General features: G+C 37.6%; 1 pseudogene; it reads right to left on the bottom strand.

Moving 5' to 3' along the window:
* The window catches only part of LOC127196719 (proteasome activator complex subunit 2-like), a 120,344-nt pseudogene extending 111,426 nt beyond the window's left edge, over positions 1 to 8,918 (bottom strand).
* Between the last annotated feature and the right edge of the window lie 18,628 nt (positions 8,919 to 27,546).

Genomic DNA, 27,546 nt, shown 5'->3' with positions numbered 1-27,546 from the left:
CTGTAGTACAGTAGTACTGGTGCACAAGGGGCATGCTCCTGTGAGGAACGTTCTTTTTCTTGGTGCAAATCTAAGCTGGTGATACTATTGGTACTGAGTACTCTAGAATCGGATGACACCAAAGTATGAAGTACAGAACAATATTTTAACACAAAGACTACTTTTGAAAAATCCAATAATGCCTCCATTGAAAATATTTAAACAATATTATTCCATCTTTGGACTTGAATCTTGCCTGTTATAAACACTATCTAGTGGCCTCCTCCATTAGACATAAGTTTTCCTCCTGACAGATTCCGGGCTTTTTCCTTTTTCTGATACAACCATAGAGCAGAGGAAATTGTTAGGTAGGTAGACATGCGTCCTGTAACCATCAGCACTACCTTTATCACTATTTCACTCCATCCTTTATCCACACAGCTTCCTAATTCTTCATTGATTCATTTTATCTGACCCCTCATTAAAGTCACAAGAAGACGGTTTGTATACTCCTATGCAAACCTCCTTTCTCGCCCAGCTATGCAACTTCTTTTTACAATTTACTTAACATTATAAGTCTCTCTACAATATGCTTTTCCTCTCCTTAAAATTTCCAGGTTAATTCAAGTATTGTTTAAAGCGGCGTGCTTTAAATCAACTCAAAAGTACCATACGAAATTGGAATCACATAGAAGACACTGGAGCCCTCAGGTGTACTACTAGAGTTACCTGAATAGTATTGTATCTTGAGAGAATTTGACACTTCACACCCTCCCTTACTCTTCACTAAGGACAAACTGAGTGAGTACAGACAGACTTTCCAGCCACTTCTCAACAACCCCACAGTTCTAGCATTCAATTTGTAGATCCACTTTTATCCTTGTTAACCCGGTTCTATTGGCGTTCTCTAATCAATATAATCTATAAGACTACCTCTTCTTCAACTTATTTCTTAGCCATTTTGATATTATTTCACCTGTACATTTATAAATATATATTCAGCCTCCTAAATAAAGCCTCAGATGGTTTTTATAATGCTTGTGCCCAACAAGAGCCAGGAGAAATGCCAGGTGACATTTTTCAACTGACATACAATTCCTGTTTCACCCAGGTACTTATTTAATATGTTTTTATTTCCTTTAACAGCTGCTATCATTCTGCTTTGACAGAAAAACACTGCATATTACATCAAGTATCCTGCCAAGCTTCCAATATACTTTCTCCTGCATATTTTTCCATGTCTAACCACTTTAATGTTGGCTTTAAAATTGAAGAGAGATGAATTTGAACTGCGTTTGACCCCCTGCCGCATCCTGGTAATTAGGGACTCCTCTTCTTGCTATCCACAGGCCATCCCATCATTAGTGCTAGAATCTGCACTAAGATCTAGTTCCAGCAAACTCAGATCCAGGCTATGAAAAAGCTCTCACTCCCTTTTGAAAATCCAAAGATATTTGTTTCCTTTTCACTCCTTTTAAAAACCAGTCTAATTTTCCTAGATTTTTCACTGTGGAGAGTAATAGTGATGTTTACTCAGTACTGTTGGCTGTGATTATGTAGCAATCCTAAGAATTAAGTAGTTTAGACCCAGAAGAGGAGCCACTGCCACAAGCTTGCTGCTTCCTTTCCCTCCATCCCTTATCTGGAGCTTTATTTGTCTTGTACCAGTAGCACAGGTCAGACTTTCACAATCATAAGATTGCTTTTTTTTTTTTAATTAAGTTTGTTCTTTGACAGCTTCAAACATATATGTGATGTATTCTGGCTATTTCTACATCTTCTCACATTATCCCTTTCGTACCAGTCAACCCCATCCCTACTAGTTTCTGCCCCAGATTCAAGTCTTTTTTTGTTTTGTTTTGTTACCCACTGAACTTCACCGTGCCCATGCACGTGATCGGTGGCTTGAACTATACACTGGAACCTTTTGGGCTCACCAAGGAATACACAGCTGAAGGCAATGACTCTCACTCTCACAGTATCTATGTGTAGCTGTAAGCTCAGCTGTGAGAAGGAAAGCCCCTCTTGAAACCATCCTCAAACCATGCCTGTGTATTGAAGGGATCTGTATTATATAGACTCAGTGCTCATAACTACAACTGCTATGGGGTCCTGGTTGCCAGTGTTGTGTCCTACCCAGAAGTCAACATTTTATCTGAAATGAAATCAGAGATTTTATCTGAAAATGGAATTCTAAATAAGCAACAAGAGATTTTTTTCTCTCCTTTGGTGTATTTAGCATGGACTAGTGACCGAAAGTGCAGACGTTGAAGAACACTGCCAAGCCTTTATCACATTCTACCATGTTATGCCATCCTCTAGCAAGATAATCTTGGGAATTATCTTCACTGAATTTTAGGGCTTTTTGTTTTATCTACAAAGTACAGAAAGTCACAGCTCCCACCCATCGTTATCACTACTATTTACTATGATTGTGGGTGTGAATTTTATAAACCATAGCTTTTGGCTTTCCCACAGCAGAATTACTCTATCAATCTTAAAGTCCACATTTGTTTTCCTTTCTTCTTTCTTCTTCTTCTTCTTCTTCTTCTTCTTCTTCTTCTTATTATTATTATTATTATTATTATTATTATTATTATTATTATTATTATTATTACATGGTTGAATATTATAAAGTCAAACACATTTGATTACCATTTAGTAAGGAGATGGTAGAGTTTTTACATTCCTCCGGTAAAGAATGCTACATCACAGGAAGGTTATAGTTAGGAACATTTCATAATGATTCCAAAGAAAAGAAAAGACAGCTGAAACAAACGGGGAAGGGGAAGAGGACAGAGGAAACAAAGTTGAACTTTGCCTGCTCCTCAACTTAGCCAACATTTTCTTGTCCTTCATTTTGTAAAATCAAGATATTTGTGCACTGGCAATTAGAGTAACTGAGAAACTATAAATGGTTAAAAACTTTATACAGAAGGTCACAATGTGATTACTTTTTTTCTTTTTTACAAATGACTATTTATTTATACAGTATTCTGCCTGTATGCCAGAAGCGGCCATCAGACCACATTATAGATGGCTGTGAGCCACCATGTGGTTGCTGGCAATTGAACTCAAGACATTTGAAAGAACATACAGTAGTCTAACCCACTTTTAAAGTCATGACAGAAGGTGTTACCATATTCAGTGCAGTAGACACCATATATCCAGGTGGAGAGCATTGAGTTGTGTTTCTGATGGTGACATCCCCAGTCTCATCCCCAGTCTCCTCCAGATTCAAATGTTCAACCAAAACACTTAGAGTACATAGAAGTAAAAGAATCAGATAACAGGGCAAGATACATCTATAGAACAAGTCTGGTAAGTCATTCTTTCTCATGCAGTGAGCAAAAATGATGAGTTTGGAAAAGCACTGAGGCTCAGGACAGAAACAGTAAAAAATGGCGCTAGTTAGATCCTCCTATGTGAAGATTCCCTAGGAATGACTCACAATAACAATCCTCCTTTAATTTGTTTCCTTTGCAAGTTTGAAGAAGCATTTTCAGTAACGCTTTTTATCTCTCATAGTAACCATACCAAAATGGAGCAGTAAGATGGGTCTGCTTCATGCTGCTCCGTGGGTCTTTTTGAATAAGGTTTTCTGAAAGTCAATTCTAAGAAATGTTTTTTTTTGTTTTGTTTTGTTTTTTTGTTTGTTTTGTTTTTTTTACAGCACATTCCCTTTCAATATACTTAAATCCCTGGATGATTTTTGTCAATATCACTTATTTTTCTTACACAGATGCAGAGTCTACAAATAAAGAAAATGTTTTTTTTTTTTTTTTTAAATATCACCATTAAGATAAATGAGCTACAGATTCTTATTATTTTTATTTGAAAAACAGTGGGAATAATTATGGTTTTTCTATTGGAATCTTTTGAATGATGAAGCTTTAATGGGAGGATAAATAATATGCATGAATCAAGAAAAGGTCCCCTGAGTGTTAATATTGTGCTTTTTGTCTTTGTGTTTTATACGATGAGCCATTTGTAATTTTCAGAAAGCTTCCTGGGACGACAGATGTAATAATGCCTTGAACCCCTAGGCAGAAAAGCACCATATAATTACATCTTTAAAATATTATTACTACAGAACTATCCTCAAATTTTCGTTACTTACAGAGAAATCTTTTTGTAGGTGAGCCCCCTACGGCTATGCTGATCCCTCCCCTTCTGACCAGAAGTGTTTTAAGTGATCAGCAAATGGTCTCTTGGTGAAGCAGTGACTCCCCGTGGGAAGTGGCTGGATTAGGGCACTTGACCTAGCTGAGTTTGGTATTCAGAAACTTCCTATGAAGACCTTAGAGCAAAGGGAAGTGAGCTGACTCACTCACCGTTACATACTTTTGTTCGCAAAATTTGCTCCAATTAACATGATTAAATTCCGGAGTCTGAAATGGAGATAATTTCTTTCTGAAATGGATATGCTTAGGATTGGGAGTCAGATGACAGTTATGGTTTTCAGGAGATAAGGTTGCTTTTTCTCTGGAATAATTTATTCATCATTTCAATAAATATTAACTGAATATACTCTGTACTAATTACTTATGACACAATAGCGAAGCAAAGCCTGGAGGTTATGGTCTGGGAGTAAGACAGACTCTAATCAGATGGAATAGTATAATCATTTCTACGCCATGTAGAAGCACAGCATTATGGGAGAAAACAGCAGGCACCCTGACCTCAGTGAAAAGTAGTGGTGATTAGGACGACATACTCAAAATGTAGATATAAGAGTGAGTCAATATTCTCCCATTATTTTAGCATAAGACATAATACTATCTAAGCACACTTTTCTTTGTTTCCGGGCATGTTCTAAAATAGGTTAAATAGTGTGTGCTTAATTACAAGGAAAAGAAGGAACATGTGACCTTGGAACTCTCTACCCTTTAGCTTGAAGTTGACTTAAGTATTCCTTGATTTGTCATTACCAAGTATTGGCATAGTTGGCTGAATAGCAAAATGTTAAAAATTTTCTTCTAAAGAATGCCATTGGGACTGCTAAGGTGACACCTGTCTGTCATCTTGTTCCTTTTCTCAGATTGTGAATTCTAGGAGAAGGAAATGGCACTGATACTTTCATCACCAAGGTAAAGATGAAGTCCAACAGAAGAAGACTCCATTTATACTAGCAGTTTGAGAATGTAGCTCAAAGCTCTGTAGAGATAAAGGTCACTGGACAGTTAGAACTATCTGTATGATGAACTCTTCAACTCGTCCTATTGAGGAAAGTTTCCGTTGCCACTCAGCTGGACTGTCCTGGTTGTGCAAAGGCTGGTGTTCATTTTCATCTCTGTCATTCAAATCTCGTTCATGAGTTCACTTTCTTCCATTTTTAAAACATGGGACACATGAAAGATGCTATATAAAGTCGAGTTCATTTTTGTAATCTCCGATGGCATCTTCATCATGTGACTGCTATTCTGGGATTCTGTAGCCATAACAGAAAGAGCAGCAATCAACATCAGAATGCCAGATGAGATTAGAACCGCTGGGCTTAATCACCCAATCAAACGCCGCAGCAGCTTCAGATCAGCACACGCTTTTCTTATGACTGTCCAGTTTTCAGAAGTTACAAATAACCTTTTAATGTCTATATGCAATCATCGTAGTTTAACTTCCTTTCTTTTTCTTTTTCTTTTTTCTTTTTTTGAAGCTGGAGTCTAGTCAGACTAAAAAGAACCATTTAAAGTTTTGCAGAAGGAAAACATTAATATGTTAATAAAAATCCCAGTATTTGGGACGGTTGCACAGTTATTCTAGGTGTGTAGGTATTGTGATGTCTTTATCAAGCCCCTCCCCTCAAGTTTAGGATTCATGCAGAAGAGGAGGAGGAAGCATTGTAAGCGCCAGGGGTGACAAATGACTCCAAGGAAACAGTAGATTTTAGACACAGAAAAACTGATATACAATGAACACACAGATTGTGTCAGCGCACACAGGTTCAAGCCAGACAGACTCTAGCATGAAAAGGGGATGTGGATACAAAGCCCAACCCCATGCAAGAAACTATTTGCCATTGAATGAGTGCTGGGAAAGGTAAAATCTGCTTTCTTCAATGGAGTGTTATGGAGCATGCCCAGTAGTAGTTAACCAACACAAAATGGACTTCATGGTTTTTTTTTGTGTGTGTGGGTGTGGGTGTTGGGGGGCAGAAGGTTGCTTTCGTTTTTGTTTTTGTTTGTTTGTTTTTTGTGTGTGGTGTGTGTGTGTGTGTGTATGTGTGTGTGTGTGTGTGTGTGTGTGTGTGTGTGTGCAGTTCTGTTTTTTTTTTTTAATGTATTCACTTTACATCCCAATCTTAGCCCCCTCCCTTGTCTCTTCCTAGTCTCACTCTCCCTCCCTCTTCTCTCCTATGTCCTTCCCCTAATCCTCAGAGAGGGGGAGCCCTTCTCCCCTGTCGACTGACCCCAGCCTACCCAGTCTTACCAGGACTGCCTGCACCCTTTTCCTCTGTGGACTAGTTAAGGCACCCCACCAGGAGGAAGTGATCCAAGGCAGGGGGCAGCCCCAGCTCCTCTTACTAGGGGACCCATAGGGAGACTGAGCTGCCTATTGGCTACATCTGAACAGGGGGCTTAGGCCTTCTCCCTCCTTGGTCCTTTTTTGGTGCATCAGTCTCTGGGGCCCCCTGGGTCCAGATTTGTTGTCTCTGTTGCTCTTCTTGTGGAGTTCCTGTCTCCTCCAGGTCCTTCTGTTCCCCTCACTCTTCCATAAGACTCCCTGCCCTCTGCCAATGTTTGCCTGTGAGACTCAGCTTCTGCTTTAGTCCCCTGGTAGGTAGAGTCTTTCAGAGGACCTCTACGGTAGGCTCCTTTCCTGTCCCCTCTCTCCAGCAACTTCCAGTGTCTATTCTATTTACCTTGCTGAATGAGAAGTAAGCATCTTCCCTAGGGTCCTCCTTGTTACTTGGTTTCTTTGGGTCTGTGGATTGTAGTATGGTTATCCTGTATTTTGTGGCTAGTATCTGTTTATAAGTGAGTATGTACCATGTGTGTCTTTCTGGGTCTGAGTTACCAGACTCAGGATGATTGGCAGTTGTTACGTTCATTTTTTGTTTTGGTAATTACTGTCATTTTTATTTTTTTTTTTAGTTTCTTTGTTTTGATTTGCTTTTTGTTTAGGTTTTATTTTCAGGGGGTGGTTGTTTGTTTTTTGACACAGAGGAAGAACATATGGTTGGGTGGCTACGGAGGTGGGGAGAATCTGGAAATATTTGAGAGAACGGAAGGAGTAAGATCAAGTATATTACACGAGAAACCTTTAAATAAAAATTTATTTTAAAATATGCAATTAGATTACATGGAGAAATGATAATGAATTGGTAGACATCAATATGACTCACACTTTTACATGAAAAGTACTTAGATCATAACAGTTTAATATTACTAATGTTTCTTCTCTTTTTTGTGATCCTAATGTTTAAACACTGAGCCATGAAGCAGTGTAGCAGGTCAGGGGTATGAGTCGGCACTCCTCTTCTGTCCTCTGGGACTACCTAACCAGCTATACCATCTTCCGGAATTACATAAAGTCACATCTTCCAAAAATATACCAGAGCCAAGGATCACTTGATGATCTTCACAAGGGCAAAACTTATTTTACTACAATGGATTACAAATATTAACATAAGCCTTTTGGTCTCCTTTTACTGTTATCTCATGTAATTTTTCCTCTAGCTCATCCACTAATTTATGCAATGAATATTTATTAAGAGGTATTATATATCAAATACAGCACTTGACCTTAGTTGGGCTTTGCAGTTATATTTTAAAGTTATTACAAACTGCACGATATGTACCTCACACCTGAAATCCAAGCTCTTAGAAGGATGGGGCAAAAGGACCGTGTGAGTGTGAGGCTATCCTGGGATACATGAAAATTCTAGCCCATCCTAAACTATGAAATGAGTTTCTGTGAGTATATGTTACAGAGTTGTATCATTTGTATATACTTTTTAACTGCATACTAGAAAAATTAACATTCCAGCTACCAACTTTGAAATCCTAATAAAGTTGTTGCTCAAAAAATAAAGAGATTTATGGATTCTTTCTTCTACTTTCGCCTACTCTAGTCATCAATTTTTTTTTTTAGTTCTTAGAATTTCCTGCCTCTTGCTGAGGGCTCAGATCAGATGCTGCAATCTTCCTACCTCTAGATAAAGGTGCAGAGCAGACACCCGGGGAGAACTGTGAAAGGTTTATATATTTGTTCTGAGTCAAAGGCGAACAAGAAGGTGGTGTGTAGAAATGGTGCTGACTTTGAGCATGTTATATAATGCTTCAACATTTTCCCCAACATCCTCTTCTCTTAAAAAAAAAAAAAAGAATTTAATATTTCACAAAATATTGTGAATCTACCTAATATCGTCTGTTGACACTTGTCAATGATGAAGATCATGCCTAATTTTTCAGGAATATTTAAGGAGAGTATACTGGGGACCACTCTGGGTTTTTGTGCTTATCAGTCAACTTGTTGCTGGGAACATCTTTCTTTGGCTGCATTTATAATCCAGTTATAAGCAGATGTTTTCTAATGCATGTTCTGTGTCTCTATATTTTTCTCCTAGAGTCAAATGATGTGAGAACTATGATCTTGCTTATTCATCTTGGTTATTTCTTTACCTTAGCGTGATTGATGCCTGCTACATGGCAATAACCCAATAAAATAAGATGAGTTAAATTGATTCCATCTTTCTTCAAACATTTCCTCTGCTGTATTAATAACAAGATAAGAAATGATTTCACTGAGACACTTGTCACACAGTGCCAGTAGACGCTAGTAAAGCATTTGGAAACTAATATTCCTCAGGGTACACTTCTTACCCAAATGCTACTAATACCAGCTGCTCCTGTTGCTCCTGCTGCATCCTCCTTGCCCTTCTCCTCATTGTCTTCATCATCGTTATCATCATCCCATCCTCCACTTCTTCCCCTCATCCTTCCATTCCCTTTCTCTTCCTCTCCCCTTCCTCCTCTTCTTTGTCCTCCTTCTTGCCCTACCTATTTCTCTCAAAATATCTCTGGGACTATCTGCATAATCTGAATTTTCTGAACCTTTTTTCTTTTCTTTCCTTTTCTTTTCGTTTCTTTTTTAATCCAAGAAATAGACATCTGAAAGAGGACTGTGCTGGCTGGTAGTGTTACAAATCTTTCTGACAGAACAGAATATTTAAAGGCAGATCGACGAAGTGCTATCCTGTGGCTCCTCTTCTTTGCAGAATTGGGATCTCCTTGTGTAATAAAAAAGGGCTCAGATTTGAATTCTACTCTAATTTATGATTAGCTTTGTATCTTATTGCTACAGTAGCATCTGCTGGCCTTGCATACAGCTTTGGGGTTTCCATTATCCACTTTTGACTAAGACTTGGTTTCCCCCCTAAATTCCAAGCATCGATGTTACAGACTATACTTGTGTGCCCATGACTCACTGTTAGTGCCAGCAGCCCCTTTGGCTTTGAGGTAGTTTATAAGCTCTTAGAAAACCAAGAATTTGTTGGAATGTTATGTCTCCATGATACTACATCCCTTAAGGACCAAAATTTCACCTGTGTCACTCTCACCACAGTATCTGCATTATTGTTCATCCTGAATATGAATATACACAAACAACTTTATAACACTACTTCCTTTCCTTATGACCCAATCTATGAAAATCCTCTTAGTGCATTTTGCTTCAGACTTATTTCTTTCATATTGTCTGCTCTATAGATCCCAGGCATCACAGGGAAACATTTTAGTCTTGCTTCTAGTCACACTTAGCACGGGCTGTTCCTGAAGTCCTTCATTGTTGCCTTGAGTATTTTCGCGGATGCAGCTCCTCAGCAGAGGTACCATATCCACAACCCACAGCAGCTAGGGAAGCTGAGACATGCATTCCAGGGAGCAAGCACTCCAGGATTTGGTCTTTGACTCGTACTTTTCTCATTGAAGTTGTGTGAAGTAAAAATGCCTAGAATTCAGGTACGGTAGCTTCAGTGGCCAGTGTAGTAATCGTTTACTCTGTGAAATAATCTAGTTTCCAAAATTCCTTTGAGAAACACATTTAGTATTTAGCTATGTGCTTGTGCAATGTCATACATTATAAACAATGTGCCTCCCTTTGGTGTTTTTACCTGGGAAGTATGTCATTGATTAGTGTGTGACCGTACTTGGTTACTATTGATCAAGTGTTTTATTAATACCGCATCTATTTTGGTATTTTTCTTGTAAACATCTTTATTATTTTTGTTCATCTCTCAATTTAAATCTCATTTTAAAAATGTTTTCCTTGAAAATGAATATAGTTCCTAGAACTAGTTTATTAGAGCCATAAAGATTAGAGAGAAATTCTCAATTTGTTTCAATAATTATTTTCTCAGTTGCTTTCTGGAAATCATATGTTTTATTTGTCTTGAAATCCATGATGATAGCATATTAAAGTAATGAATTATATCCCACTGAAATTCATATTGTTCTCTGAAAGGTTGTGAAGCCATTTTAAACATATGCATGAATTCAGATGTTGTAATACTAGAGCCTTAGGGATTAAGTATCCCTTTTCATTCTATACTATAAATAACAAAAAGATAAAATGACTATCATAAAGTATTTTCTAGTACATATATTTTGAAGGAATAGTCAGCTTTCCTAATTTATAAAATGTTCAACTTGGTTTTTTATGAAGTATTACTTTCTTTATGAAATGTTATAATTTTTTTCTAGTTTTAAATGTGTGTGTGTGTGTGTGTGTGTGTGTGTGTGTGTGTGTGTGTAGGTATGTGCATATGAGTATATGAGTTCGGGTGCCTAGGGATACCAATGATAACATGGGATCCCCTGAGCTGGAGTTACAGGGAGTGATGAACTGCCCAATGTGGGTGCTGGGAGCCAAATTTATGTCCTCTGCAAAGGCAGTATATTTCTTAACTGCTGAGCCATCTCTCTAGCCTCTACACATTATTTTCTGAGACGGGGTCTTTCATTAAGCTGGGAGCTCATTGTTTTGTCTAGACTGCGCAGCCAGTGCTGGAGTTACAGGTATATATGAGACCTGAACACTCTACTCAGGTCCTCCTGTTTGTACAGAAGGACTCTACCCACCAAGCCGTGCTCTCCAGCCCCAAAATGTTAAAGTGCAATATGTACTATTTAAATAAGCAATTAAGGAAGTTGATTTTGAAAAAACATTTTTTTTTAAATAAAAAGAACAAGGAAAGTGAAATTACTTGGATATTTGACTTCTTTTAATTTTTGAGACTATAATATAATTATACTATTAGCCGTTCTTCCCTTCCCTCCCTGTAAATCGTTCCATGTATCACTGCTCACTTTCAAATACATGAAGTCATTTTTTATTAGTTGTTCTTACATGCATATATGTATAGGTATATAAATATATGTTCCTAAATGTAACCTGCTCTGTCTGTATAATACCTTGTATAATGTTACCTGTATGTATGTTTTCAGAGATGAGCAGTTGGTGTAGGTATAACTAGTTCATGTGCTCCTCCCTGGGGAAAACTGTTTCTCCCACTCTTAGCATTCCTTAGCTGCCTACAGTTCTTTGTGTAATGTTGAAGCCTTTTGGTCTTTTCCAACCTACTTTCTTTGGCTTATCTATTGTTGTTGACATTGTTCAGCCCAAGTGTGGCCAAGCCTATTGATGAGACTTTATGGGTGGAGCTTCTGACACTAGGAGACACATCTTACATTAAAACACAGTAATAGGAATTCCTAGAATGAAACTAGATTATAGAAACAGCTTAGATCCCAGGTAGGTCATGCATCTTTTCTTCCAGCAGGGATGCAAAAAAAAAAAAAAAAAAAAAAAAAAATCATCCTGAATGCCACACATGGATGTTGTGTCCTTCTTTAATGAGCCAGGGGGAGAAGAAAAGTTATTTAAACATTGGTTCATAAAGTATGTTCAATACCAGGACTACCACTTATGTTTCAATTATTAAGTTGTTATTTCTTCCATTTGTTAAAGTTATGCTTATTGTTACTTAATAGGATTTTTAAAAAATGTCTTTATTTTTTGATATGTGAAATCCAAAGTTTAGAAATGACTATACTGGAGAGCCATGGGAAATTTTAAAAGGCCGTCATAGATTCACATAAAAATATTACAAGCTAAGCGCACAGTTATTTACAGATAAGAACAATTGTGTCCTTATCTCTCACAAGGAAAACCTGAGCAATATGAAGGTAATCTTCCCAGAAAAACCTCTAAACTGAAAGCATCCTGGCCCATTGCATTTGCATTTGAATGGTTTTATTCCCCTTATGCTCTCAAAAGTATTACATTAAATATTAATGCAACATTTTGCTCCTATTATTGTTCAGTTATGCTTCTGTGAAACTGTAATGACTGCACAAGATATAGGGGAGAAATGGTGCTTAATGATAGAATATTGCCAATCTCATGTTAACATTGTAGCTCCAAAACAGTTTATTGTGTACTGCTGGCAACTCAAGAGAATGACACTGTTGGCATGAAGTTATCAGCAATTCAGTTCTTTGCTTATTCTTGGATGCTGTTTTTCTACTCTTCCTTTCTAAGACTCAGTTGTAAAAGAATAATGATTATAATACAAAATAGAAAACATCACTATAGGAGCAGTCCCTGTTTTTTTTTTCTGTTGCACATGCAGAAAATAGAATAGGAATATTATATTTGTGAAATGTTCTAGTAAAGAGTCACATACCCGCAGAATAATGCATAAGTTACAAGAATCATTTTAATAAAAAAAAGCTTGAACATTCAAAAATGTTGACAAAAATATGACAGCTAAAAGTTTGAGAAATTGAACCTTCACTCATTAGATTATATTTTCATGGACCTTGAAATTGTCTAAAATAACAGCAATCCATGTCACCAATCCTAGGTAGATAAACAGGTCCATTGAAGTAACAAATAATAATAAATAATGATAATACTAATACCTATGTAAGACTGTCATTTTTGCATTTTACATCTCACTAGCCACAACCAGGTCTATATTTCAATTAATATGCATAGCCTTTTTGTGGTAGTGACTCAAAAGCTGACACTATTCTTCACCTGTTGTATTGTTCCATCATAAGGATAGCTTGTGGATACAAAGTCATGGCAGAGCCGTGCCTGCTTCTCAGTCGAGTGTTTGGTAGACTTTCAGCTAATAAAGATGGATCATCAACTGCATCTCTTTTCAGTCGTACATTTATCCAGGAAGGCAGCACAAAGATGGCAGCTCTCCCCTTCACTGAACACCTATTGACTGCATGCCTAGCATGAGCATTGGCTAGCTTGATTATTATTTTTTTCAAAAGGGCGCAAAATATAGGCCCTGTCTCTAAGAAGTGTTCATCCAGTGGATAAGAAATCCATACATAATGATAGTTTCAGCAGGGTGGACTAAGTTATTTTTGCTACTCACTGAACATTGTGAAAACAACAGAGTTTCAGTTCATACTGAGAATAAGGGACGTTTACAGGAGAGCTCGGAGGCAGGTTGGGACCTCAGAAGGTAAAATTTCCTTCAGGAACATTAAAGGAAAGGTAGATGAAATAAGGAAGGGGAGGGTCCAAGTTTGATGAGGAAGACATGTCTATACTATGTACCTTTTTTCCACACACTTTCTTATGTGACTACAGTACAGAAATACCTGTTATTTAAGAACAAATAGTTCTATAGGTTACAGTATAGACTGGTATCATAATACAGTCACAGAGGTACTGCTCAAACACGTGTGAGTACTATGTAGTTAGCCTTTAAAAATAGTGTGCTGGTAAGTTAGTTTCTTCAAATATAAATCCCTCCATTATTTATTTAAAGTTATAATGTTTTATTAAAATATAAATAAATTTAAATGGTTGTTTTTAATTAAAAATCATATATACTATTATAAGGAAACGTGGGAAAAAGAAATAAGCAATACAAAATGAAGTAAGCTAGTATTATTATTTCATTATTGTTAAAGTTTTTGTGTAGATATGTTTGGAATAAGCCTATGTACTCTCTGACAAACATTTAGTCATTAAAGTTTCTTATATTGTATTTGTGTTATATATAATATATACTATATATACAATTTTATCTGTAGATGTAAACAAAATTAAATATTAATATATAATTACAAGAACAAATAGGTATATACTGTAGACCCAGCTTGTCTCAAAGTGACTCTGATGTTTGATCATAACTGTCAATTTGTTGGAATCTAGAATCAGCTAAGAGTTAGGTTATCTGGCTGGGCCTGTGGGGTATTATCTTGCTAGTTGGAAAGACTTGTCCACTGAGGGCGATACCATTCACTGGATTAGAATCTTGAACCATAATGAGATGAGCACAGTGTTCACTTCTTTCTGTTTATTGAATGTAGGTGCAACATGGCCAGCTCTGACTTCTCCATCATGATGGTCTATACCCTGGAGCAGTGAGATAAACCAATTCTCCCTCATGCCACCTGATGCTGTTTTCTTTTCTCCATCCCTCCCTTCCTTCATCCCTTCCTCTTTCTTTCTTTCTTTCTTTCTTTCTTTCTCTTTCTCTCTTTCTCATCTTTCCCTTCCTCCTTCTTTTGCTCCTCCTTTTCCTACTCCTTCTTCTGTGATACAGACTAACTATACAGCCTTGGCTGCCCTGGAACTAACTATGTATACCAGGCTGGCCTTAGGCTGGCATTAAAAACATACATCATGGCACCTCACTCACCTAAGTTACTCCTGAAAAGGTGTTTTATCACAGAAACCAGAAATAAAATAAAATAAAACAGAGATGAGCCCCCAGATTCCCAGATACTGGAGACAGAAACAAATGTTATGTAATTGTCAGTATTTTTTTTCCTATATGCACTGGATTTTGCAAGAGGCATTCTGACCCAGCCCTTCCTGTTTTACACCCTGTTGTCTCCTTTGTGTCTCTGATCTCATACTTTGAGTCATTACTAAGCAAAATAATGTTTACTTAAACACAAGCTCTAAGGTATCTCAGTATTCTATCAGCAACTGAGACAGCTACTTTGATTGAGAGTCACGCCACAAAGTATGGATACACAGAGGACAACGCCCTCCCCCCTTTGGCAAGGAGGGAAAAGTCTGTGAGTTCATCACAATATGCAAACTACATCTTAAAATTTGTATATTTTATATTTTGAGATTTTCCACTTAATATTTGAAGCCTTTGGTTGACGGAAAATAATTTAAAATGACAGAAAATGCAACGGTGGATGAGGGTGTTCTGCTGTGAATGCACATACATGAACACACATGCACACAGATGCAAATGCAGGCACACTAGTCTTCTTTTCTATCTACAAAATCATAAACAATGGTAGTGACTCTGCTCAGGAGCAATTTTGAGAGCCATAATGATTGCTTTTAGTCACAGTATTTCCCAAATATTCTGCTTCAGGAGTCATGAACGCAGGGTCTAAGTACAGGACAATGTGTAAGAAGGCTGTATCCCCAAGCTTCCAGGTGGCGTTTCTTTCTTGTTAGGATTTATGACTTGTGTCACAGGATTTAATTATCACTACCTTGGAACCTTTGCATTTTTCTCTGTCAAAAGTCCTTGACTTTCTTATCAACAGCAGCATAGCTTGTGGTATATTTGCTGTCTGGGGTTCACTCACATCCAATAGTTTAAAAGTTTGCAATTTCTAAGTGGCACAGAATTAAAAAAATGATCTGAAGAAAGACTGGTAGCCTAAGTCATGTACACATATTTGACCCATATAGGAACAAATTGTACCAGAACTCTAATTTTTAAATTCTGCAAATAAGGATTTTTCTCTTCTGTCAAAATAAGATAAGTCCAGGGTACTTGAAAAACAGTGTAGGGTAGAGTGCTTGCCTAGCATGTGCAAGACCTCTCATTCAATGCTGGGCACTAAAATAGTCTAGCAATGCTGTTTCTTCTGGGTCACTTTCCCCCACCCCTACACTCACCCTCATACAGATTGTTGCTATTTATGACAAGTCGTTATGACTTTGCGGGGCAGGACCAGATATATGGTTAAATTATATAAATTCCAGTGTACTTTGAAAAAAGGGAATTTATAAGGATCACTTCATTTCTCAGTGAATACATACTGAGTTTATGCCATGATCTCATCATTGATCTCATGTTGTGGAAATCAGGATGAAGTTACAGATTAGTTCTCTGCTAAATGAGTATCCTGGTTATGTTTGTTATTCTGATAAAACATCTGTTCTTGATAACATTTATTGACTATTTTACTTAAATTTATTCAAACCACTGAGGACATTGATTGCTTTTAATCTTTATTAAATTTTTTTTTGCTTGAGAATTTGTATTTTGATCCTAGCTATCCACCACTTCCCAACCCAAACCACCCCCATGATCTCCCTCAACATGCCTCACTCCCAATTTCATGTCTTTTTTCCCCCCATTTTACAATTATAATCCACTGAACCAAATTAGTTCTTCCTAATGTATATTGGTGTGATTATTTTAAAAGATTAACAGACCCAAAGAGAAGGACAGCATTCCAGAAGATGGCAACCAGTAATTTAAAAATGTTTAAACTTTTTTGCTTCTTAGAAAGCTTAGCCACAGCCCCCTCAACGGATCACAGCTGGGTCAGCCTGCTGATGACTTCTCCCTAAGCACCCGCAGAGCACCTTCTGACACAGAAACCCACCCAGCAGTGATGAAACCCTCAGGCCAGCACTAACTCGATTTCTTCACATAAAACCAAAGTGTATAGTACCTTCATCAATAGGTTCTTATTATCAAGTTCTGGAGATATGATCACTCTTTAAGTGAAAACGAGCTGTTGTGTCATTTCTGTTTTAACAGATGGCATAGTCTTGTTGGATTTTTGGTGATGTTTTCTAAAGGTATACCCTTCCTGTGCTGCTATTATTAGTGTGTCTGCTATAAGCTATGCATCTCAATCAAGAGAAATGCATTTTTAAGAAGCTACATAATTAATTTTCAACTCACTTTCTTTTTTCTACCTTGTCTATTCTATTCCACTTAAAAGATTAAACAAAAGAATCTTGTGAAGAGGTGAAGAAAAACACATTGTCCTTCTAACTAAATCATTTGGTAGCTAATGGAATAAAATAAAGTAATATTGTTAGTCTAAAGCCAGTAAGATGTTTATTGAAAAGGCAATATGTAATATTTTAATAGCTTTCCATTCTGATTTCATTTAGGTTTGGTATACGTGCCAGTTTATATGATTGTGCAAATGCAGAGATCAAAAAGAAAAATATTATCTTCAAATTACTATTTTAAATTTTCATTAATGTTTAAAATTAATGTTTAAAAAATAAATGGCTATGAAAGTATACATTTCTGAACACCACATTGTTGAATAGTCCTTTTAAAAAGATTGCTCAAGTAAAATAAATTTTATCTAATTATTTTTGTTGTTATTAAAACAAACAAAATACTGTAAATTCTTTAATACACTTTACTAAACCATTATCATAACATTAATATACTTACTGTAGTATTTATTTTAAAATACTAACAGACCCAAATAGTAGATCAACATTCTAGAAAATAATAATGGATAGTTTTAAAATGACAGTTGCTAAATAATGAATTTATTTTCTTTAGTAGAATGTTGTCAATAATTTCAGCAGCCAATCTTTTTTTTTTTCATGAAGTATTATCCTTGAGGTGACTTGTTGAATATGGAGCTCTAATTAAAGACTTAGTTGGTAAGCATATTAAATTATACTTTGTAAAAGTCTGTGACACTCAAATGGAGCTACATTATAATAGTTTCAGACAGTGCTACATTCATCTACCCCATGCTGTTCTCTAGAAAATTGACCTTACTCTCCACTTGACCTTAAATGAAAAGGGATGCTATGCCAGACAGGTCCATAACCTCTGAAGACCTGAAAATGCTGATATAGCCAGTCCACATATTTGCATTATGCATATTAAACTAACAGACGATAGTATTTACAAGGCTTTACTAAATGCTTAAACCTATTTTGTGGACAAAAGGATTTTTAAGTTAATTCATTTTGTGGAGAGAATAATTTAACCAAGTTAGCATTTTGTTGACAGAATTATGATGAAATTCATTTTGTCTACATAATTGATTGGACAGCTAGCAGACTGCATTTATCCCTGGCATGAAGAATGTGCAAAGGTTGTCAAATGGCATTTCCTCCTAGCCTTCTCAAATCATTTTGATTGCAAAATGAGTGTAAAAAATCCTTTCATTTACAAAATCAATATGGGTGTTAATTATTGTCAAATAGATATAAAGTTCTTTTTGTTAAATATTGATAGAAAAACCTTGCTACCATTCACTAACAAGATATTAATCTCATAAATTGTTCTGGAAGAAGCTTACCTCTCAACTGTGTAACAAGGTGGGCGGGTGTTTTGTCCCCTGGATACCCAGCTATAAATGTGGAACAAACATTCTGACTACAAATTTTAAGTGGATGACTAGAGTGAAAACATTCAGGACAGTATTGGAAAAACAGAACAAAGAGGGCCGTGAATAGTGCACGATTAGAAATAGTGAAAGCTACACAGCAAGTTATCAACACTGAAGGCAAATTTACATGGTTCTCCAGCCACACTTTTAATTGAATTAGATTATTGTATTATAATCCACTTAAGCCTAGAGGCTTGTACAATGAAGATGAGTGTTGTAGTCCAGCGACGACAATGGATCTCTGCCACGCGCTTCATGCTTTTCCATATTTGCATAGCACCTACTGCCAAAAGTCTGTGAATGCTCAGAAAAGATCCCTATAATATTAGAGAGCCTGGGCCGTGCATGGGACACAGAATTATTGTTTAGATGTTCTTTCGGGAAACTGCTTTATTCTGCATGTTAGTACAAGAAAAACAGAATATGTTATGTGAGACCACAAGTGTAATGATGGCCGACTGTAAGATAAACAGGGTACATATGTTAAGAGTCTGTGATTTCTTAGTTTTTTTCCCCCATCACAAGTAAAGATTACAGAAGCATGCCCTGCCAATTCCCAGCTGGATAAATTAGCTCCAAGGAAAATGTTGAGGATGTAAAATGATGGAAGAGTAGTTGCATTATTCACTCTTGTATACTTCAGAACTTTTTTACATAATTTGTGTGTTCAGGTTGTGAGGCTAGATTCAACTATTTACCAGGTAGACAATCATTCTTCCCTTATATGATAATTGTGGTTTATTTTCAATGATCTGCCAGCCAATTTTTTTTTTGTTTCATTTTGTTTTAAAATATAGACTGTTTCACACTTACAGGTCAATGGGATGAGGACAAGGTGACTCAGGCTGTTGTGGTGAATTATCTTATTATAAATAAACAAATGTGTAAGAAAACTGAAGATCAGTTAAAAGTGTGGCAGTAGTAAATATTTAAATATAAAACTAATGTTTAGGAAAGCATTTTTTTCCATAGAAAATTTGAAGAAACTACACATGACAAAGCAGGGAAGCCATTGTTTTAAATACTGGGCCTGTGAGCAGAAATGCATTGTCCAGTTTTAAATTCAAGTTAATATGGCACTGAAATTTTTTTGAGAAAGATATCTTGTGTGGATTTTCAAACTGATTACTAACAGTCTCAACGTGATTTGATTTGGGAAGCTGTACATAATATTGTAGCCTATTTTAACCTAGGAATATCATACTTAATATGTGATAAAGAAGCAGTTTAATTGTGCATGGTGAATGTGTGTTAATGTCAACACATATAGAACATATGTATCCCCTGTGTGTATCCTAGCATAATGAGCCTAGAGAGATGTGTTAATGTCAACACATACAGAACATACGTATCCCCTGTGTGTATCCTAGCATAATGAGCCTAGAGAGATGATTATTAATAGAACTCAAAGCAAATGTGTAAGCTAAAGGTATCTCTCTAGCTATGTAATTTAATGCACATAAAATGTATGCCCATCTTTAATCAAAATCCTTAAAATGCACATAAAATAAAACATATCCACGTGAAGTATTTGAGGGAAGAAAATAAGCCAAAGATGAAGCTATCTATGAGGTGAGTATTCACTGTCCAGGGACCTAGGCATTCTCTGCTCTTAATTACATTGTCTTTAAATTCTTAACTGTCTCATCATGTTTGGTACAAATTTTTAACATCTTTACTACTTTGATTTTAACAATGTTATTCTTTTAAAAAACTGAAGTAAGATAGACTATTCGTTTACTGCATTGAGAATTTAACCTAGGGTCTTGAATAGGCTAGGTCAGTGTTCTCGTCTGGGCTACTGCCCCATTCCTTTTGTGTATTTATTTATTAAAAAGTTGAGATATGGTCTCTCCTAGTTGGCCAGGCTGATTTTGAACTCACTATATAGCCCACGTTGGTCTTGAACTTTCAATCCACCTGTTTTTGTCTCCACATTGCTGAGATGACAGAAGAATACCACCACAGCCTGAGATGACTTTCAATCACTGATGAATGATGAGACCCCTAAAGCTCAGAGATGAAATCAAACCACCAAAAACTTCAGAGAAAACCAACCAAGGCACTAAAGATAGACACAGTATATGACTCTACATCCTCGGAGACAAGTTCAGCTCTCGTATCACCCCACTCTATATGATTTATAGTTAGACATACACCTTGGGCTCAGTTCAAAAAAGATGATCAAAAGATTACTTTATATATTTCTAAGGTAAAAGGCCACAACCTGAATAGTGGGGAAAGAAATGAGCTTGAAGTCTGGTAAACAGGCTTAGAAGATGGAGGTCTTAGTGTTCAGGCTAGAGAATTATGTCTTACTGGAGGGGACACAGTCTACAGGAAGTTTCTAGAATAGAATAAGAAAATTCTATATTACCAAAAATTCACTTTACAAGAGGGTTATGAGGAATTCAATATGTATACCGCTTGAGGTGCTTTAAACTTATAGAAAAAGTGGAGGGAAATATTCTCCTCAATGTCTTTGGCACCTACTACATTTTTTCCAGTGGGTTATTTAGAAATTAAAATGGTACCACGAGGCATAAAATCAGACATAGGTCAAAGGAAAAGCCCTGACCATTCACAGCAATAAATAAAGGATATCAGGATGCTTGGCAGCAATAGCAAGGCTATTTATTGCTTTGGCTACATATTTACTCTACCTCTGAGAGAACCAAAAAACAAACAAACAAACAAACAAAACAAAAACCAAAACAAACCACACACACAACACAGAAATCGTTCTTTGTAGAGTCCAATTATGTGGCATACGTCTGAGAAGACTGGATATTTACGAACATACATAGGGTAGGTGATGAGATAAAAGGAGTATGTTGGTTGTATGTACTTTCTATAAATCTTCTAGACAGTTCTCTAAAGTGGGAGTGGGGCGGGGGAGTTTATTTTCCAAAGCCCTACATCCACAAGCTTCCGGCACAGTAAGAAAGACTCCAGAAACAGAAGTGTTATTATTGGAAAGAATTTAACAGACCTGAACAAACTGAACCCCAAGCCGGTGGTAAAGACATATCAGAAGTCACCTGGTGGGATCAGGGTTCAAATTGTGTCATGAGCGAGCAGCATCAAGCACACCACTTATCTGTTGCTACATAAAAAAAAACACCATTAAAAAACTGTAACACATTAAACATCTGTTCTCTGTTCACACAGTCTGTGGTTTGAGGATACAGAAAGATTTGTAGAAGGAAATACTTCTGTTGTTCTATCATCCCGGTACGAAAATGAGTTTCAGTGGCAGAAGGTTACAGCAGCCAGATCTTTTGCTGTGGAATTGATGTCCATGCTGTTACTCAAAATCAGTACGTTAAACCCTGTTCCCTTGGGGCTAGAGAGATTGCTCAGTAGTTAGGAACACTTGCTTCCCTTGAAGAGGACTGAGCATGAACATGGTGGGGTATAACTATCTGTAGCTTCAGTTTCAGGAGATCTGATGTCATTCTCTGGCTTCCACAGGCACCAGACATGAATGTGGTACATGCCAGTGCAAATAAACATTCTGCTTTTTAAAGCCTATTCACTGATGTGAAGTTGTTTAAAGGATTGGCTTTAGGAGGTGATCAGGTCAGGACTTGGTACTTTCACCAAAGTATGGGATGTGTGAGTGTTTTTCTGCTACCGAGGACAGTCTTCTGACCTTTTTTGGCAGGGAGAAGATCAGTGAAAGGGCACATGAGGTTTTTCTGAAAGCTGTCTTGTAAAAAGGCATGCGGTGCTTTGCTGAAAACATACACATGAGAGGGCACATGACTATGACGTTTAGAAAGAATATAAATAGAACCGCACAGACAATGAAACAATGTTCTTGCACTGCTATGTCATGCAAGTTTCGCTGGCTTTAACTGGTCTTCCTTCACAGAAAGAAATGCTTCAGAGAATTTCTAGTGGTGCTCCAGCTGAGTCTGGCTACTTCTGCCAATCAATGCTGATTTGGTGGAGCCTTGCGGTTTCTGCTGACTCTTGCCATCACTGCTGATTGGTGTTTGATGTTTGGTGTTTGTTATTGGACTGGACTGCTGGTGTCCTGACAATACAGAGTGGAATTGTCCCAAGGAATTATGTCTAAGAAGGTCCACATTCCCCACTCCTATTAGCCTTCATTCTTCCCTACCTCTGCTAGGTGGGATGGAAGAGACGTAGAAGTGTTTGGGAACACTAAATAATGTAGGTTTTTGAAAAATCTAAGTCTACAAGTGGAGCCTGCACTAAACAGCAGTAGAACCTGGAAGGAAAGGGAGAGATGCTTTCAAATCATGAAGGCAATAACTTTAAATGTGAATTATGATGCAGGTGTAGTGTTAACCAGACAGGAGGACGAAGCAGATTTCGACAGGCAAGGTCTGATGACTTTTTCCTTTTCTTATACCCTTGAACAAAGGCTGTTCTCTGTCAAATAGGAAGCCATGCAAGATCAATATACTCACAGGTTAAAAAAAAAAAAAAAAGAATGAGATCCAAACACAGGAAGAGGATGAAGGGAAATGTCAAGACACCAGCTGCAGGCACAGAAGACAGCTAGTTTAGACTGTGGCAGGACAGCAGCAGATAGAGAGAGAGGTATAGACCAAGGGCTGAAGAAAATGAACAAGTGACAAAGGCTTCCTTGGAAGTGTATGTTTAAATTACATGAGGTATGGGGTTTTTTTTTTGTTTGTTTGTTTTGTTTGTTTGTTTGTTTGTTTTATAGAGAACACTAGCAATTCGCAAGGTTCAGGAAGGGAATTGATCAAAAGAATTCACATAGTGGGTTGCCTGATGAGTTTGGATATTTGGGGGGGAATGTATCAGGTATGGGAGGAAGAATATGAGATACGAATTATGGATACAAAACAAATAAAGCTGGGCGTGGTGGTGCACACCTTTAATCCCAGCACTCAGGAGGCAGAGGCAGGTGGATTTCGGTGAGCTCGAGGCTAGCCTGTTCTACAAAGAGAGTCCAGGACAGCCAGAACTACAAGAGAAACCTTGTCTCAACAAACCAAACCAAAAAAAAAAAAAAAAAAAAAAAAAAAAAAAAAATTAACAACTAAGCAAATAACAATAAGCAACTCACTTTTTTTTATCTTGAGAGAAAGAACATAACTGTTCCGGGATTTAAAAAATGTAATCTTGTTGTTAGAGTCTAATTTCTGTTGCTATGACAGAATACCAGAGACTAATGTAATTTATATGGAAGATTTACTCAGATCATATTTCATGAGATAAGGAGGTCTTACAACTAAACACTAGCATCGGCTTGGCTCCTAGTGAGCACCCTGTGAGGTTTCATGGCAGGGCAGAGAATAGATAGGCCAGGTGACTCATGCAGAAAAGCTGGATTGTAAGGGTGACCTTGAATTACAACAACAAATTCCCTTGAGGACTATCCCAGTTCTTCAGGAAAAGCATTGACGTTTATAAGGGTGATGTCACAAGACCTAATTACCACTCAATGGCCTAACCTCCTCTCAACACCATTAACAATCATGCTCCAGCAAGAGATTTGGAAAGGACAAATCATATCCACTCTGCAGTACACATCTTACCACATTGCCCATCGGCAATTATCGTTGTAAAAATATAATCTTGGATCATTACTGATCCAAAGATTACATTGAAGCAATAGGGTGAAATCGGACTGAGGTTGGAGAAAGATCTTAGATAGGATTAGTAGGGATGGGGAGGACCAGAACAGATTCCTTGCTTCTCTGGATCCGTCTTATTTAAAGACATTGGTTACATTGCTAGTATAAGCGTCTATACGAGATCATGTTTGTTCAGGAGAGTAATTGTTACTTTGTCGCTAACCCTGAACCTCTAATGAGAAACAATGCAAGGGGCAAGAGGTTGTCTTGGCTCTGCATGCAAAGGGATACTTGGGAGCGGAGTTTGCTTGGTCTTTGGTGGCAACTTGAAAAGGGCATGACAAAATGTTCTTCTATGCCAGCACTTGGGAGACAGAGGCAGGCAGACCGATGTGAATTCGAGGCCAGCCTGGTCGGCAAAGCAAGTCCAGACACAGAGAAATCCTATCTCGAAAAATCAAAACAAAAACCAAAATGCTCTTCTAGATTTTTAAATGTTTCGTTGTTGTTGTTTAACCCTGAGCACCATTCTGTGGGGTGGGGCCACCCACAGTCAGTGTTCTCTCTTCGGTTAGACTTGGCTGGAAATGTTCCCAAAGGCACATCCAGAGGTATGCCTCCTGGGTGACTCCATACAGAGTCAAGTCAGTGGTGAATATTAGCCAACCTTAGAAGGCCAGTTATGAATTCATTGCTTTGAAGGAAGTGGGGAGTATTTGGTTCAAACATGTTGTCCCTCTTCATCACTTTCGGCTCTCTCCTACTCCAGCCACACCTTCGTCTTGCTCACACTGAGAGAATGGATCAGAACATGGAGAGAGAGAGAACCATCCCACCTTCATTCGGTGATGTCAAATAGTAGCATTGAGCATGAGCAGTGATGCAAATTTGTAAGATTTATGGATCTTTAATCATGAAGCATATAAACACACTGCATTCACATGAACACGTGTAGATACTTGCACAGACCCAGACACACACACACACACACACACACACACACACACACACACACACAAGCACAGATACATGCACACATACAGATGTGCCCATACATCCCCTTTCCAAAGACAATTTGAAAGTCCAACTTGATTAATGAAGTTTTCATGTGTTCAAAGTTGATTTTAAGTATCAAAAATCCTAGGGAGAGTTAGGAAGGGAAGAAAGATGTATAAACTGAGGAAGAGACACACAGAGAAAAAGTATGGCTTTTTTTTTTTTCTGGAAGGTGGAATGCATTTCAATTGCAAAGGGGATGTTTTTATTCTATATTGTATTCACCATTTACCTGTGTGAGCAAAGTCATAGCTCTAGAGTTTCAAAATAGGCTATTCACTTTCCCAGAAATTCCAAGCACTTTCTGTACTAATTTTGTTATAACACACAAAAAACAAAATTACTGATTTTGGATTTTATTTATTTATTTATTTATTTTTTGCTTTATGTCTAAACTAATTCAAATTTTCATTGTTTTATATTATTTCAATCACCAACTATTTCTTGGTTGGACTTCCTAGCATGTTTGATTATAATTTCTGATGACAATTGGGACAGGACTAGATGTAAGGAAATGATGTAAAGTACTAGCCTAACGTATCAGAGTAATTTTAAGGGGGTTGCTAATAACCAGAGCACAGGAGTCGCGTGAGGGCTGTAGGTGTGGCTTTTACCTAGGCGCTCATAGCTGCCAAGAAGCTTAGCCCAGAGGATGTTTTCAGTGGTTATTTGCGGCAACCATGACTCACAAGGGCAGAGGAGTTGAGCAGAAAGAGATGGGCCGATTCAACAGAAGGAAGCTCATTCCTTTTTAAAATGCCTGTCAGTTACAAGGACACCATTATCTGAGAAGGCAAACGCACGAACTCCACCTAGTGCCTCGGGTATATGAAGAATATTAGATTCCAAAAAAATAATATCCTACAGAAATGACCCTGAGAAATTGTCTTAACACAAAAGCCGACTAACACAAGCTGAGATTTCACATGACCTCGGCTGTACCCTAAAGTGAGGCTGGCGCAGCACGAAGGAAAACGCAAAGAGGGTCCTGGCTAAGCGCGAACGGTGTGAGGGTTATGGCTCATTACCAAAGTATGACATCTATTTTCTGTTTTAAAAAAATGCATATTGTTTATAACAGGAGAAATGCACCTGGATCAAATTAACCCTTTCACTCTGCTTTTTAGAATGCTGCCATCTCTGTCTTCCCTTTCATAGTTATTCTCCATGTCAGCACCTCACCAGGTAGAGGAAGATCGGTTGTGATTTGGTATCTTGCTGCTAACAGGAGCAACACAGCCAACGGGATCTTCATTTATTTATTTCTTTTTGAGGAGGCAAGACGTGTCTGCTAAGAAATGATTTTTTGAAATGTTTTTCTCTTGGGACGGATAGTAAAATAAGAAAGTTCCAGGTTCGGTGTTGGAAGTGAAGCAGTTGAAACATCCGCACAAACATAGACCATTTCTCACCTTCTCTCCACAAAAAATACCCGGTTCGGGATTCGTTACAGATCTATCCACCAGGTGGCGATATAAATATGTAACGGCTTGAAAATAGTAAGTTTATTAGGCAGCATTTTAAAATGCATCGCAAAGGTTCCTAATTTCAACAAAAGAGTGACATTAAGAAATACGCACATACATAGGTAGTGGAATTGCGTACAAAAAGAAAAGAACCAGAATGAGTGTGACAAGAAGACAGAAGGATTCGGATCCGCAGGAGGGAGTAAGAGGGAAAGTGGAGGGCAACACAGAAGCGAGACACATAACGAAGTCTATGCAAATGTCACAAAAACCCATTACGCTGTATGTTAAAGTATAAAAAGAAAATTCAAAAGACTCCACAGTGCTGAAGAGATGGGCCAGTGCTTAAGAATGTCTACCACTCTTGCAGAGAACCAGAGTTCAGTTCCCAGCACCCAGGTCAGGAGGCTCGCAGTGACCTGTAACTCCAGAACAGTGAACTCTAGCTTCTCCAGCCTGTGCACTCTGCACCCACACGCACGAGCCTGCAGCCATACAGACATCATTAAAACTAGTTCTGAAATACACAAAAGATCCTGACGCTAATTTTTGAGAGGCCATAGATTTTTATCCTTGCTTGAGTTAGTGTCAAGTACTTAGCAATTTAAGCTCCCCCTCGGCTCTTCTAACCCCACCCGCCATGCACAGCTGTATTTTAATCTCACTTGAAGTGTTTAGCTAATTGTTTTAGTTCTCAAATTTTTCTTGTCAGTTCAGGTTAGTCTTGGTCAAATTACTTAACCTCTTCATATGTCTTCTGGTGATATAATGGGAGAGATGCACTAAGAAAAACCATTATAAAAACGCTTTGCAAATGTTAGTGCCCAAGACAACCACATTGCTTTGGAGTCACCAAAAGCATGTCAAGGATTCAGACAAGTACATAATTAAACTGTCCGAGTTGCATTAGCGATTGATGGCGTGTAACTAGCTGACTGTTCCTATCAAGCTATGAGTTTAAATTATGGTGGCCTTAGGAGCTCTCAGAGATCTCACCAGAGTAGAACTAGGACTGAGCACATGCGCTTGAAACTATGTGCATGTCTTTTGAAACAATAACAA

The sequence above is a fragment of the Acomys russatus genome, chromosome 12, assembly GCF_903995435.1.
Source record: "Acomys russatus chromosome 12, mAcoRus1.1, whole genome shotgun sequence".
In the NCBI taxonomy this organism is placed as follows: domain Eukaryota; kingdom Metazoa; phylum Chordata; class Mammalia; order Rodentia; family Muridae; genus Acomys; species Acomys russatus.
The sequence above is the reverse complement of the archived record's forward strand: the minus strand, read 5'-3'. Positions and strand labels throughout refer to the sequence as shown.